General features: G+C 37.6%; 1 protein-coding gene across 19 annotated transcripts in view; it reads left to right on the top strand.

Annotated features, from left to right (window-relative positions):
* The window catches only part of DLGAP2 (DLG associated protein 2), a 443,370-nt gene that overhangs the window by 77,043 nt on the left and 351,990 nt on the right, over nt 1-14,337 (top strand). Inside the window, exon 1 of one of the 19 annotated variants that reach the window (XM_086875995.1) lies at nt 6,771-6,915. The exons of the other annotated variants lie outside the window; for them this stretch is intronic. The gene's annotated coding sequence lies outside the window, so the exon portion shown is untranslated. Of the gene's footprint in view, nt 1-6,770; nt 6,916-14,337 lie in introns of those variants that run through there. 19 annotated transcript variants of the gene reach the window in all.

The raw sequence follows: 14,337 nt of genomic DNA on the forward strand, positions 1-14,337 counted from the left end.
AACTTTTTTCTTAATGTGTTAATATTGTAATATGATTTGAAGAAGCACGAACATAAATTGGATTATATAGAGAAGCCTTTTTGCTATTTATGGTAATTGAAATTATCTTACAGGCAGTGTTAACTTGGATATTTTGTTTAAATTATCTGCTTTCATGTGAAGATTTTATGTATTCTGCTAACATTCTGAAGGTGGCAGAATTGTAGAGGTTGCTGTCAGATCTCGCTTATAAAGTTATTTGTATGAACTTCTGAATATTTCTACATTTTTAATTAGAAAGTTACTGCTTTGTCAAGAAACGGGGTTTAAAACTGGAGTCTGCAGTCTGGTCCTGTTGATTCACAGAAGTACTAAGCATTAAGTCGTATGTAACTCTGCAGATAAATGCTTGCTTATTTTTCAGACTAGAGTAGACTAAAGGAGTAGACAGAAGCAGTATCACTATCAATAATTTATTGTTGTGCAGGAAGAAACTTAGAGTGATGTGTTTGTGAAAGAAAAAATAAATTGATGTGAATGATACTGGAAGAGAAGAAAGCCATGATTTAATTTTCCATTCTTTTATTACATAAAAAACCAATTTATTTTAAAATAAGTTTTAAAATACTTTCAAAAATACTATAAATTGACTGCATATGCAACTCTGGGTATGATTTGACAGACTAATTTTAGATAGGTAGGAAGAAAAATATTGCTTTTTTTCCTATATCTTCTTAATAGAATACATGTGATTGCTGGCATCTCTTAAATCTGCATACCTCTTTCACCCAGTAGATACCATTAAAATAAACCAGTTTGCTCCTTGGCTTGCTGTTACCTGTATTTCAGGCACAGTTTGCACTAAAGGTAATTACAGAGAGAACTTGACAACTGTGTTGAGCTGTAGTGGGATTTGTGGTTGCCTGCTAATGTTCAAATGAAATTTAAAATCTGATTTTCATTTTAGACTGTGAACATGATAGAAGTACTCTAGTAAGATTGTTAATATCATACCCCTTCCAGCAAGAACTTAAAAGTTTATAATTAGCAAACAAATTGTAGACAAATTTAGCCTTCATAACAATTTCCTGAAAATTTGACTTGGTGTTATGACCTCAGCCCAGTCTGTGTGCTCCTTTGCTGATATCCTGTGCCAATTACTTTTTTCCTTTTATTTTTAATACAGAAACTTGATCCAGATTTCACTGACAACCAAACTTTTTACCTATATAGAAGTGTATAATGTAGATATCAAAGCCAGAGTTACAGGAAATGATGGCCTGGTTTTGGGCAGTAAGACTGACCATTTATCTGGAGAGGGTAAAATATGCCTTTACAACCAATATCAAGAAAACTATTTATCTAAAATCTCAGTCACCTTCAGTAGTGCCTTCATTTGGACATAAGAAATAAAGGAGGAGCTTGCTAATGTAAAATTTGGTTTAGAAAATTTTGAACTAAGCTCTTTGAAGAGGAAATCTATCAGGTTTTTTATGTAACAGGTGCTGTACAGCTCAAGCACACTTAAGTGTGAAAATATCTGTAAGTTCTATTGTGTCTGTGTGACTGCTGCAGTGTTTTTTTTATGCTTTCCTACTATATAGTGGGGAGTTGCGAGCAGGTGCAAAGTAAATGAAATCTGTGTTCCATTTTCCTTCACTTCCCCCATTTACAGTGTTTAAACCCTTGGCAGAGAGAAGGAGAGTTCAGACAGGACATGGGGGATTTTTCATCTTCTTTCTTGAGGAAGAGAATGACTGAATAACAGTTTGATCAATTGCATCTGCTAGAGATGAATGAACCTTTGTCTTGCCAGACTTTAGTTCTAAATCAACTAGTCCAAACTGAAACTATGAAATTCAGTAAATTTGTGTAAATGGGGAATGTGCTATTTGCATTCAAATGTATACATAATACATAATCTTGTCCAGATCCACTCTCACTAAATGAGCCCATAAAAATTTCCTGATTGTGAGCTGTAGGTCTGTTTGTGTTCAGTTGTTGACATCTGGAGGAGCTGAGAAATGTGCAGACTTGGGTGTTCCTAATAAATTGAGAAGGATAAGGAGAAATGGGCTAGGTGGAGGGATGGGAGTAGAGAGAGGGGAAGAACCATACAATGAGACTGATGAAACCATTAGGAAAAAACAAGATGCTGTAGGATGAGTGGAAGGGAGAGAGGCAGTAGCAGTTTCTTCATTCAACAGTTCAAATGCAGGCAGCTTGATGTTCTTGGGCTCCTCATTCAAGAGTGCCCCCGTGACCAGACTCTTTCATGCTATCAGCACTGGAGCTGCAGCCCAGGGAAAGAAATGAGCCCTTGGGAATGATGGGGCCAATGCTGCCAGGCCATCCTTTAGTCTGGCTGCCCTTCAGACCTAAGTTTGATTCTTGGGGAATATATGCAATTAGCCTGAGAAGTAATATGTCCCTGACTGCCTGTACTCTGCACATCTCCCTGTCCCTTCCTGTGCTGTGTAGGAGTTTGAAGTGACCACACTTTGTCAGTATTGCTATTCTGTATTTGTAAACTGGGGAAGAGAGCTATGCCTGGAAAAACAGGTACAAGGATCTCCTTCCAGTGGTGATGGTGTGTAAGTACTTCTACCGTGAACTGTTATTCTCAGTGCTTCTAACTTAGCTATAAAAATATATCCTGCAAAGACTTTCAAAAGGGAGCATAAAAATGGTAATTCAGCCACCCCTTAGCAATGCAGTTTTGGAAGAAGATATATATTTAATGAGATTAGGTGTTTCAGAGGTTAAAGAATTATTAATTTTCAAACATGTAAAGCATTTACAAAATCTAATTCTCTAGATAAAACACTGAATACATCTAATGGGTTGCTTGCATTAAGCTTTGCTAACAGAGAGTGATGTTTCAATTCTTAAGTGTCAATTTATTTGTGTCTTTCCATTAATGATATTTTCATTACTTAATTAAAAGTTCATTTAGCATGCACTGGCACAATGTGTGCTTGCTATTATGTTAGCTGGTATCCAGATACTGTGTTTGTCACATACTCTACTACTCAAGAAGCAAAAGATCCCAGACCAGACACCTTTATTCTATAATTTCATCTTGTATGCCATAACCATACTGTAAGAACTCTGTTGATGGCCCTGCTCAGTTTCTTTCCATCTCCTAACCAGACAGCAACAACTAGGCTGCATTAGCAGTTATAAAGTCAATTGGAAGAAAAGCAGCTACATGCTCTGTACACGTGTTAGTAACAAGATCGTAAGGGGAAACAGTGTGAATGTGCTAATGACCTGGTGGGGAACAGCTTGCTTATTTTCTTGAATTATAATCCTCTCTCAACTCCAGCTGGGAGAAATAACCCACCCCTTTTGATGGACATCCACCACCCTCTGTGTACCACCACATGCAGTCAGCTCATATTCCCTTTATAAACATTTCCCAGCCATAATCCATCCCCCATTACTGGGAAATCTTCAGCCAATTCAGAAGTCTTTTCCATTACTGGAGAATCACTTCTGTAAACCTTAGGCAGACACTAAGGCTGTCCTTCTTCCCTCCCTTAGTAAGGTTCTTGGATATGGTAATGGATAAGAGAGCTGTTCATGCAGTATGAGCAGTGTCCTTGGTTTCTACCCTCAAAATGAAGATAGTCATTAAATGCAATATGTTTTGGCATTCCTAAACAAAACAAAAAATTGAGGGGTAGGAATCCTGATTTGAAACAGAGAAGTCAATGTACACTGCTGTGGGTTGCTTTTTATTTAAATGCATGTATTTGTAAAATTTATTTTTATTTTCAGTCTTGCTTGAAATAGAACTCTTCAGGCAGTACATGTGGGTTGTTTAGCTGTAGAAAATTTCATGCAAATAAAAAGAGGAAATATATCTGAAATCTTATGCTTTTGTGTATTCTGTGTTTAAGCAGTCTTAGAGTAGAAGAATGAATTCTTTGGAGTTTGATTTTTGTTTATTCCAGGCCTCCCTTTGTCATAATCTAGCACAATAAATGATCCTCAAGGTGTGCACAAATATACTTGGTGAAGTAAAACATAATAGAGCTCCTTAACAGAAGGCACTCAGTGTGATTTTTACATCGCCGCAGCTGTTAAATGGACATTCTTGTGCTGCAGAGATGCTGATAGTTGTGTTTTGTCTATCTCTGTTGTGCTCTTGATACACAATTATTAGTCTTCTATCATGTGAGGAAATTGCACAAACAGCTTCTATACTATTCTTTTCTATTGTAGTCGTGAGTTTGGTATGTAGTGGACTGCAAATTTGGGCTCATTTTCTCCCCTGAAGATCCCAAAGGAAGGAATGAATCAATAGTCACTAGCAGCTTCTTGGGCTGATTCATTCTTTGACGCTGTAATCTTGAATTTCCCCTCTCATCCAGAAGGAGAACATAGGTAAAATAAAGAGCATCTGCAGCTATCTTGCTGACTTGATTCTGAAAAATAACTCTCTTTAACTTTAAGCAACACTTTTAGAAAAAAAAAAAAAAAAGGAAAAAAGATTGATGCTGTCTCAAGTTTCTTCATAACACATTTTCAGGTCAGCTCTTGTGTGCTGATATCAAACTTGTGCAAGATGTTAAATCCTTCATTATAATCATCCTCTTTTGTCCATTGCATTGCCTAAAATTGCACTGAAAAAAGTGTGACCGATGTTCTGCTTTCTGCAAAGAATGAGTAATATCTTCTTGAGAGAGTGGTAATTGCTTTATATACAAAAGCAGGAATTTAATAATAACCAATCTCTTCATTGGGTGAAGTGCAGCCCAAGACAGGAATGTTTCATCCTTTGCTTGTTTGCTATCCTTCCTGTTGCTTGAAGATCAAATATTGAACTGGAGAAAAATCTAAGATGGTACTAAATAGAATTCCTGCACTAAAATTTACTAAATTGGACAAAGAAGTTAACATAGGTTTGTTTTTTTTTTCTTTAAGTACAAGTGTGTTACTTTATTAGATTTTAAAATACAAGTAGTGTGAATTAATGCTCAAAACCAAGGTGTTTTATAACTAGCAAATATGTTGCTGCTAGCTAATTTTTATATGTATGTATATGTGTATATTTATTGAAATGCAATGGATGTTTGTAAGGAGAGCCATCCAGATGACTGGGCTGACAATGCGTATATATGAACTGTACAGCAGCCAGTTTGATTCCACAGAAGGAGTTGCAACATAATGTTCAGAAGCCAAAGTCCTGTTACAAAAATATCTTTACCATATTCACTACCAAAATATCTTCCATCTGAATGTTTTGAAGTATTAAATTAATTGGGATGAATTCTTGCCTTGTGCCATTGTGATAATTTTTTTCCTATCATATCCTCTTTTATCAAAGGGGAAGTCAGATTATCAACTGGTGCCACATAGAATATTCACTGGCATGATATATCATCTTCTTTAGAAGTTTGTTGCTGAAACTGAAGTTGTCCTTTTGCTTTCAAGATGTAGCTATAGATTTTAGACAGTTCCTGCAGATTTCACCTGCTGTCTGCTTGCTGAGTTAAACATGAGCATTCTCATTCAGATGTTCAGCTGCAGGCTGCCTGCTGGTACTTTCCATCCTAGTTTCCATGGAAATGGGAATTAGAGGGGAGAAAATAAAGGAAGAATAAATATTTTCTAAATCTTCTAGTTAATCCGGAAGTTCTCTTACCTTGGTGTCAAGGTTGTTTTGCTTTTAGTTGGACAGGCATAGGATGCCAACTTCTGCAAATTAAAAAATAAATAGAACTCATTACTGGGGCTGTTACAAGCAATACTTGTTGCCATGACTCTGTAGAGGTGTTGGAGATTTCCAGAAGAGGATGAAGAAGGAAGAACTGAACTGGACTGTAAAAGAATAAACTGATGAAATGATGAGTGGCAATACCCAATGGCCTTTTCAGACTTAGTACTGCTAGATGTCTATCTAGAATAAAGAACTAGACACTTTCCATCTCAAACAAGCCAGAAGACTGCCTTGTCTTATTGGATTTGTATATACCTAGGATTGTTGATCTCGATCCACTAAAAATATGGTCTCCACGAGAGCAAAAATATAGGCAGTTTGGGCTAGACTCATACTTCAAAGGGGCCAAGTCTTTTATCTCATGACCAATAGGACCTCAGACCTCAGTATTAAGACAGCTATAAAACTAATTAACACATATTAGTCCACTTAAAATAATTAGTCAGGCTAGAAGACTCTGGATATGTGTGAGCATAAAAATGTTTTAAGGCTCCAGCTGGCACAGACCTCTGTGCCATTCTGCTTGTTGTGTAAAAAGAATGATCACAGCACACAGTGCTGGTGCTTCAGTCTTTGCATGGTGTCCTAGTTGGTTGCAAGCATAGTACAAAGACCTTTTTGGAGTTCCAGGTCCTCTACTACCACTATCTCGTCCAGGGAGATGTTTTTCCGCTCCTATTACTGTTATGAGAACTCACAATTTTGCTTCAGCCGAAATTATGTAGTCTTAAAACCACAAACAAAATACTTCACTAATGCTTAGATGTCATGTTAAATGTTTCAAGATTGATAAAATACTCCCCTGAAAGGCAAGTGTTGCCTAACCCCTGTGCTCTTGGGACTGGGTGTAAACCTTTAGCTGAAAAATAGCACTTTCCCAACACTCTCACCCTCATATGTGTGGGGGAAACAGGGACTGAAGAAAGAATTCTGTCTTGGTGAGGCTTAATTCTAGAGGCAGACGTGGGCATGCGTGTTCGCAGTCTCTTTGCCTAACGTCATAAGAGTCCTGGTAGCTAAAAGTGTGTAGGAAGGAAATTCTCTCCAGAAAACAGTATCCCTTTCAAGAAAGCTTACTTGACCTTTGCTTCTGAAATGTTTTGTAAAGCATTCCAATGTGTACAGCTCAGCTGCTGAAGGAAGAGAGAAATGTGCATCATCAGACGCAGAAACTGCAGGCAGCTCTGATAACTGGCCATGTTAATAACGTGAGTAAGTCTTGATAAATGAAAGCTCTATGTAGAGTGACTGATTTCTATATGCCATGCTTTTGGATTTTTATTTTTTCATGCTTTCATCTGTTTGTGAAATGGTTGCCCAGGCAGTATGTAAATCACATGGACTGAGGGGCTCCGAGTGTGTGAGTGTGCTGTACACGGGCACTCTCTTGCGGAGGAACATGGTTTTGAAGTTCACTGCCAAAAGGTATGTCTTGGCCAACACAGACAGTGTGTGGGTAGAGGTAAAGAGTGTGTAATTGAGCAGAGAAATCAAAATACAGACATTTCTACTCATACAGTGAGTAAGGAAAAATGTTAGTATGTTTTTCTAGAGCAACTTTAAGTTAATGGCGAGGAGCACAGGGAATTCTTATAGGTCTCAGAGGAATATAGCTATAGTGCTGAAGGACTCTTGAGTTAATTGGTTTTACGTGGGTTCAGTAGACCACACTGATATTTCATTACCCTTAAAGAAATTTGACTGTGGGCCAAAAAATCTATTCCCTTACCTTTTAAAGCTCTCAGAGGTGCCTACACAAAAGTATCTGCATTCCTCACTTCTGTCCTCCCTCTCCAGCTACAGTGAGGCACCTCTGAAGCGAGAACAGACCTCTTGGCTGGTATGCATAATCATACATAAGTCAGTTGTGCAAAGTATAGAAGTAATAGATATGTTTTATTTGCAACCATTTAAAAAAAAAATTAAGTATATTACTTTTTTCACTTAAATTGCAATTTAACTGTGCAAGTAGATTGTTATCTTAAAAAGATATCTGTTCCTGAGCTTTGAAGACACCCAGTCCTGAGAGGAGTAAGCAATCACAGCACTGGAAGTGACCACCAGTCTTTTATTCTAGATTCACATAATTTTTATTACAATCCTTCAATTTGGTGGCAGTTCTTCAAGGTTTTGAAAAGCAAAACTTCTTTTCAGGTTTGTGGGAATAACGGAATTTATCATGTAAGTTATAAAAAATATGCACTAGAACTCACATTGCTAACTTCTTAAAAGAAATCTGTTTTATGAAACTCTTGTTTGCTTTATTTTGTCCTTCTTCACCTGCCTCCCACTCCTCCCACCCCTTTTTACTAGAAAAGTGAAAAGTATGGGGAATTGAGTTCTGTATGTAAGATGCCCACAGTGTTAGATAACTTCTATTTTCATAAGATGCCTGAACAGTATTTTCCTGCTCTAAGGTATGCTTCTTAGTTTGGAATAGTTTGTCTCATGTTTTGGACTAGTATTTAACTACCTAGGATAGAATAACAGTTTAAAAGAGATGTAGCATGCAAGCATCTCCATGATTAAAACCATCAGAGCTCCCTTTCATTCTAGTTGTGCATTTTCCAGCAAAGGACATCCCCCTTCCACTGATGTACTGGTGAAGACTTTTTCCAGATGTACCTTTTTTCTTTTAGCTGGCTTTATTAAATAATGTAAAGTTTTTCCTGTCCTTCTTAAATCTTCTTGTATTAACTGATTGGGTGGGAGTACTAACACATACATTTTGTTATCAAAACATCTGAGCTGTTAATGCTTTCCAGTCTACAGTGATATTCTGTATGTATAAAATGGTTTTCTTTGCTAGAATGATTTTATTTGTAGTAACGCTGTATGACATGGTTCTCCTGCCTTTTGGGATACTATAGGAACTATAAATAACAGCTGCTAATGTCTACAGTCATACGCAACAGGAAGCAATTTAACTACTTGTCTCCTTTCTGTCACGATGGGAAATATCAACCATTTCTGCATCAATAATGCATATGCTCCCCAAGGCCATCAGTGGTGCTTATTGTAGAAGTATATTACCATAGGAAGTGCTGCACCCTCTGCACTTGAGATTAAACGGTAGCAAATGTTTCCATGCGTGTGGTTTAGTCGTCTCAGTATGACTGTGCATTGGTTAAGACACCAGCTGTACCTCCAGAGAATCTCTCCCAATCTCCCAGCTGAGAGGAGCGATGCTGTTAGGCAGGGAAAAGCAGGGGAAGAGCTTGGGAACAGCAAAAATGGACACATCAGCTTATCCTTCTTGAGACAAAGATCATTGGGGCAGGGAAGGAGCAGAGAAAGCAAAGATATTTCATAATAAAGGAGGCTGGTATTTCAGTATATCTATGAAAGTCATTGTAGAAGATTAGATGCATGTTGTCACTTCTAGGTTATATTAATTTTATTAAAATATGTTGGTTTGTTGGACTTAGGTAGTTAAATGCTTAAGTGAGAGGGTTTGATTATGTAGTTGGCCAAAGCTGCTGTCCCAGAATTCCCCAGGTCTTATCTGGATACAGCCTAAAATCCAGGAAGAAGTGAGGGTAAGAATACAGTACCAGGGAAACTATGAGATGCATAACTCACAACTGTGCTCATTTGACAGCAAATCTTGGGGATGAATCATCTGCAGATTTTCAGTGGTATATATAGGAAACCTAAACTTACCAAAGAATAACGATGGGATGACAAAAAGCCATGGGGGCATTTGCAGTTTTTCTTACCTTATGTAATGGCTTCTTGAATGTCCTTTATAAACCAAGGACTGATCCTCTGTACTGTACCATTAAAACTTGTGAGCCATGAGCCTCCATACTGAACATGGGCAGAACAATGCTGGAGGCTTCAGTTGACAGAAGTTTAATTCATGAACCACCTTCACAAATATATTTGGAAATTGTGACTCACAGAAATCAGCCCACAAGGCATAAGAAATTACATCATGGTTAAGCTGCAGGTGATTATAAATGTAAGGGATAAGATAAGCTTCAGGGAAAGGCATGTATGTATTGAAAATGCTTCAATACTTTCTGCTCCCCTTCTAATTTGGAGGGCAGTTGGAGGAAACAATACAGAACTGAAAAGCTGAAGAGGAAGGATCATCATGGCATGAACTGTTAATACCATGTGTTACAGATGGCTCCTTTCTTTCCTTACCATAAAGACTTGGAAATCATCTACAGCCATGAACACCTGTCCATTAGGACTAGTGATCAATGCTTCATGTACCTGAGTGTAAATCTTTCTGATGTGATGTATTTGCACCAAATATATATAATGATTCTTTACCAAAGATCATTAGAATTTGTTGCCCAGTGCTAAAATTTTCTCTCTCCTGTTTCTATGGAAACTGTAATACTGATAAGACACAGTAAACAAATGCACTGTATTATAAGCCTCCCCTTTAGCAGGACATTCATTTTATTAATATCTGTCCAAATTTGTCTGGTGACAGGTATTGTTCATTTAACCATTCAAACAGTAAAATATCTATTTAATTTTCACTGAAGACTTATCTTGTAGCTTTGAGGGCTTTTACTTGCTCTTAAATCATTTTCCTAACACAGTGGTGAGTTGGTATGTGCCAGTGGTTGCGGCTGCTAATATTTGCTTAGCTCAGAGGAGAGTAGTGAGTGCTTATATGAAGTGCTTCATAAATAGGAAAATCTAAAAGTTTAGAAGTGCACTTGTTGCTAACTAATGCAGAAACTAAAAGCTTCTTTTGCCTTTGATTCTTTTGAACATGCTTATGTGGCATGGTCTTTTGGGGCATAGCTGGAAAGGTACAGGCTGCTGTCTAAGAATTAAACTTAGCCTTTTGTGGAACAAGTTACACCTCACAAAGTGGAGTGTCATCTTCCTGAGCCATGCCCAGTTGCAGTCTTTAAGTATTTTACTCAGCAAAAAGTTCTCTGTGGAGAGAATTCTTCTATAGTTCTGAACACAGAGACAGTGAGGAGATGGACCTCCTCCTCCCCTCTGCTCTGGCTGGGAGGACTGGCAGGTTGTGGGCAGAAGCAGGCAGTGCATCCCCTGCAGTGCTGAGGACTGTGTGCCTTGAAGACATGTGCCAATCCAGGGAGCTCGAGTTGAAGTGGCAAACTTCATACTGATGATACAGTAAAATCCCTGCTTGATTGCTGATCTTACCTCCTGTTTTAGAGCCCTCCTTCTATGATACCAGTTTCAAGGTGACTAACCATGCTGGAAAGGGTGAGGAGGTTTTCAAAGATTAAAACTGAATAAATTGTTCAAATGAGTCAATAAATCCTATGCCTATGTTATACTTCTTGAGTGGTTTATGGGGAGTGAAAAGTCAAAGCTCAAATAGCCAAGGTTAGGAATGGAGAAGCCTGCTTGGTTTTTGGTCTCTGAAGAGACTGGATTTACTCTGAACTCTTTCCCCAGGCTGCAGGGTGGCAATGAGGCAGTCACCTTTGCTCCAGTTTGTAATGTTGAATACAGTTTAGTAACTTAAAGAACTGCCATAGCATTAGCAAAATACTTTTTCAATTCTATGAAAAGCTTATGGTACTTGTTTCATTGAAGACCTGCTATGTGATGGGGGTCAGTGTGCTAATAAGGAAAGATCTAGAGAAATGCAGATCATCACTCCAAGCCTTGATGTACTTGTGGCAATGGTAGACATCAAACCCCCATTTTGTAGGTTTTCCATTTCAGATTCTTTAGCAGTATTACAAGTACTGTTACTGCGACAGGGACTGAGATAATCTGAATGGATTCTGGGTTTTGGATACAATGGTGATGAATGGTGCTCCTCAAAGACACAAAATTACTTTGATGTTCAGTAAGAAGTAGGCTGTTGGATGGTGCTTAAGGTATGTGTACATACCTTTGTGTACAAACACAAGGGTCTTGGTATCATCCAAAAGAAAGCCTCTTTATGCAGGGCATCAGGTTGGACAGGGGCCCTTGAGATACTTTTTACTGCTTCAGTGAGACTGGCTCCATGAGGGTGCCTCCTGTGGTGTTTCATAACTATTAACTCAAGATGCAAATGAAGGCACATCAGTCTGCATAGGCTGAGATTTTTTGAAGGACTAAACGTATTTTATTTTGCCATTTTTTTTTTTTCATGTGGGGCAGGCCATAAGCCTTCATTATGATTGTGTTTTCATTTCTAGTGTTTACTTGAAAATAGATAGATTGCACCATAAACCATTCAGCTTATAAAGGGGGCTTATAGAAAGACAGAAACACTTTATACCAAGAACTGTAGTGAATTAGGCATCATTGGTTTTAAACTGAAAGATGGTAGTTTTGGACTGGACATAAGGAAGAATTTGTTTACAGTGACAGTGGTGAGGCACTGGAAGAAGATTGTGGTGGATGACCTGTCATTGGAAGTGTTCAAAGTTAGGGTGGATAGAGCTTTGAACAACTTGATCTAGTGAAAGATGTTCCTGCCCGTGGCAGGGGGTTTTGGACTAGATGATTTTTGAAGATCCCTTCCAACCCAAACCATTTGATCTATCTATGTCTTTTTGATTTTGGTTGTACTTGTTATTTGAATTAAAATTCAAGGAGGGGTAAACTATGAGATAGATTTGATGGCTTGTCCTTGCAAATGTCATGAGATTCACCTTCTTATTGGAAGGCAGATTTTGGTGTTAAAGTTGACATCTTCAAAATGTCAACCTTGTAGATGTGACGATATTGCTCTGTTGGAAACCATTGCAAGTGATAGCTGCTGGGCTGCTGGGATGCATTCTCTGTTTTCTGCTAGAGTTGGTCTCTGACTTGTTTACTCCAGTAATTTATGTGAGGAGGCTGTGGTCATCTTTCTTCTTTTGCAACGCCATTGTTTAGGCCCTTGTGGAAGATATCCTATGCCATTTCATCATTGTGATTTCCTTTAGTTGTAATTCAATCACAGATCACAGATATATTCATTGATGTTCTGTGTTTTCCTTTTGCTTAGGACATTTCACAACTCAGCATAGCAAGTAACTCAAATCTTCTTTATTGTTGGTAGTTATTTTAATTTTTTTTAAAAATTGACAGCTTTATCAGTTTGTTAGATATTTTGCAGATTCTCATGCCCAATATTTTTCAGTTCCTTGTAGGATTTGTTTGTTACTGCCTCTCAAGTTTTGCTACATTTATTTGATCTTTTAATTTTGTTCTTTATAACTTATGTGAATTCCTTTTTCTGTCTTTTTTTTTTTTTTTAATCATATAAGAAACAAGTTTCTATCCACTATACTTCCTCTTGATTAATGTAGTCTTTTGGCCTAGCACATTCTTAGCTTTTTGATGTTGTGTAATGCTTGGCTGTAAAATTCAGAGCATCTTTAACTGTTGCTGGCATCTTTGTTTGGCATTATCGAAGACATATGGCTTCCTACAAAACTGTGTCGTTATTTAACTTGAATTTCGTTGCCTTCCTGTTGGAGCTTTTGACTGAGGTATAAATACTGCACCATAAATATTTCTTTCCCCATTCAAGAAATCTGATGTTGGCTTAACACTGAGCATTCTAGGAGAGCCTAGGAGGTTTATCTTGCAGTAAAAAATATTTTGGTTTGTCATTCCCCTCTTCTTCCTCCTGGTATTGGACATGTGTGCACAGCACATTCATTTTTGAACTTTATCTGAAGTCATGTGGATAGTGCCAAGAGCGAGCTAATTTTTCAGCAGAAATGAAGATATGGGTTCTCTTTTTTTGTTGTCGTTGCTGTTGTGTATTGATTTGAGGTTATTTTTCTTTTTTTTTTTTTTTTTCTGGATAGGTGCTAAAGTTTAAGATGGAGTTTTCATTCCATTCTTTTACATTCACCGTCTCACTGTGGCCAGCCAAGGTGAAGGTACGGCCGTCACAGCAGAGTGTTGTTGCTATTTAGACTGAGTTTCCAGACTCCCACAAACAGCATGTCTTCTCTAACACAATTGATTTCTGTTGTCAGGGATCTGTTTTTGAGAAACATTTTTCCTTTCCAGGTATTCTGAGCTGGTACTCCTCTAAATTCATCGATGATGATAAAGGTTGTCCATAATTTAGCATCTCTGGTAGAGTTGCGTATGTCTCTGTCTCTTCATAAGCATGTTTTGCATTGTCACATTTAATATCTTCCTAATGGATGGTAACTTTATGACTTAATCTGCCTATATACACAATTTCTTATGGAACTACTAACTAATTTTTGCATGTAGCGTAATTAAATAATTTTACAGTGATTTTGTCTTTTTGGAGAATGTGATATATGCAAGAATTCTTGACTATTTGTTTGCAATTCAAAAGTACCTTTGTCTTCTGCATGGATGTTCACTAATGGTTCTGGGGACTCTATTAATGTAATATTTTAGAGTTCAATGAGTTAAATTTCCTCCAGATCACCTCAAGTTGGCTAAAAAAATGCAAAGATTTACAAATGTGGCTGTGTACATTAAAATGATACAGAATTGGCACCTAGGCTTTCTGTCATGAGAGAGGAAAGCTTCTGTAAGTCTGACTCCTTTCTCCATGAGGACCTGATACAGCAAAGCACTTAAAACTGTTTTCCTCAAAGACATTAGAGAAAACTATAGTGAAAACTGGAAGAACAGTTTAATGGAGGATTTTAGACAACTTGGAAACAAACAAAAAAATATAGCAGAGAAGTAAGCCCATCGTG

The sequence above is a fragment of the Cyanistes caeruleus genome, chromosome 2 (assembly GCF_971803275.1).
Source record: "Cyanistes caeruleus chromosome 2, bCyaCae1.hap1.1, whole genome shotgun sequence".
NCBI lineage: Eukaryota > Metazoa > Chordata > Aves > Passeriformes > Paridae > Cyanistes > Cyanistes caeruleus.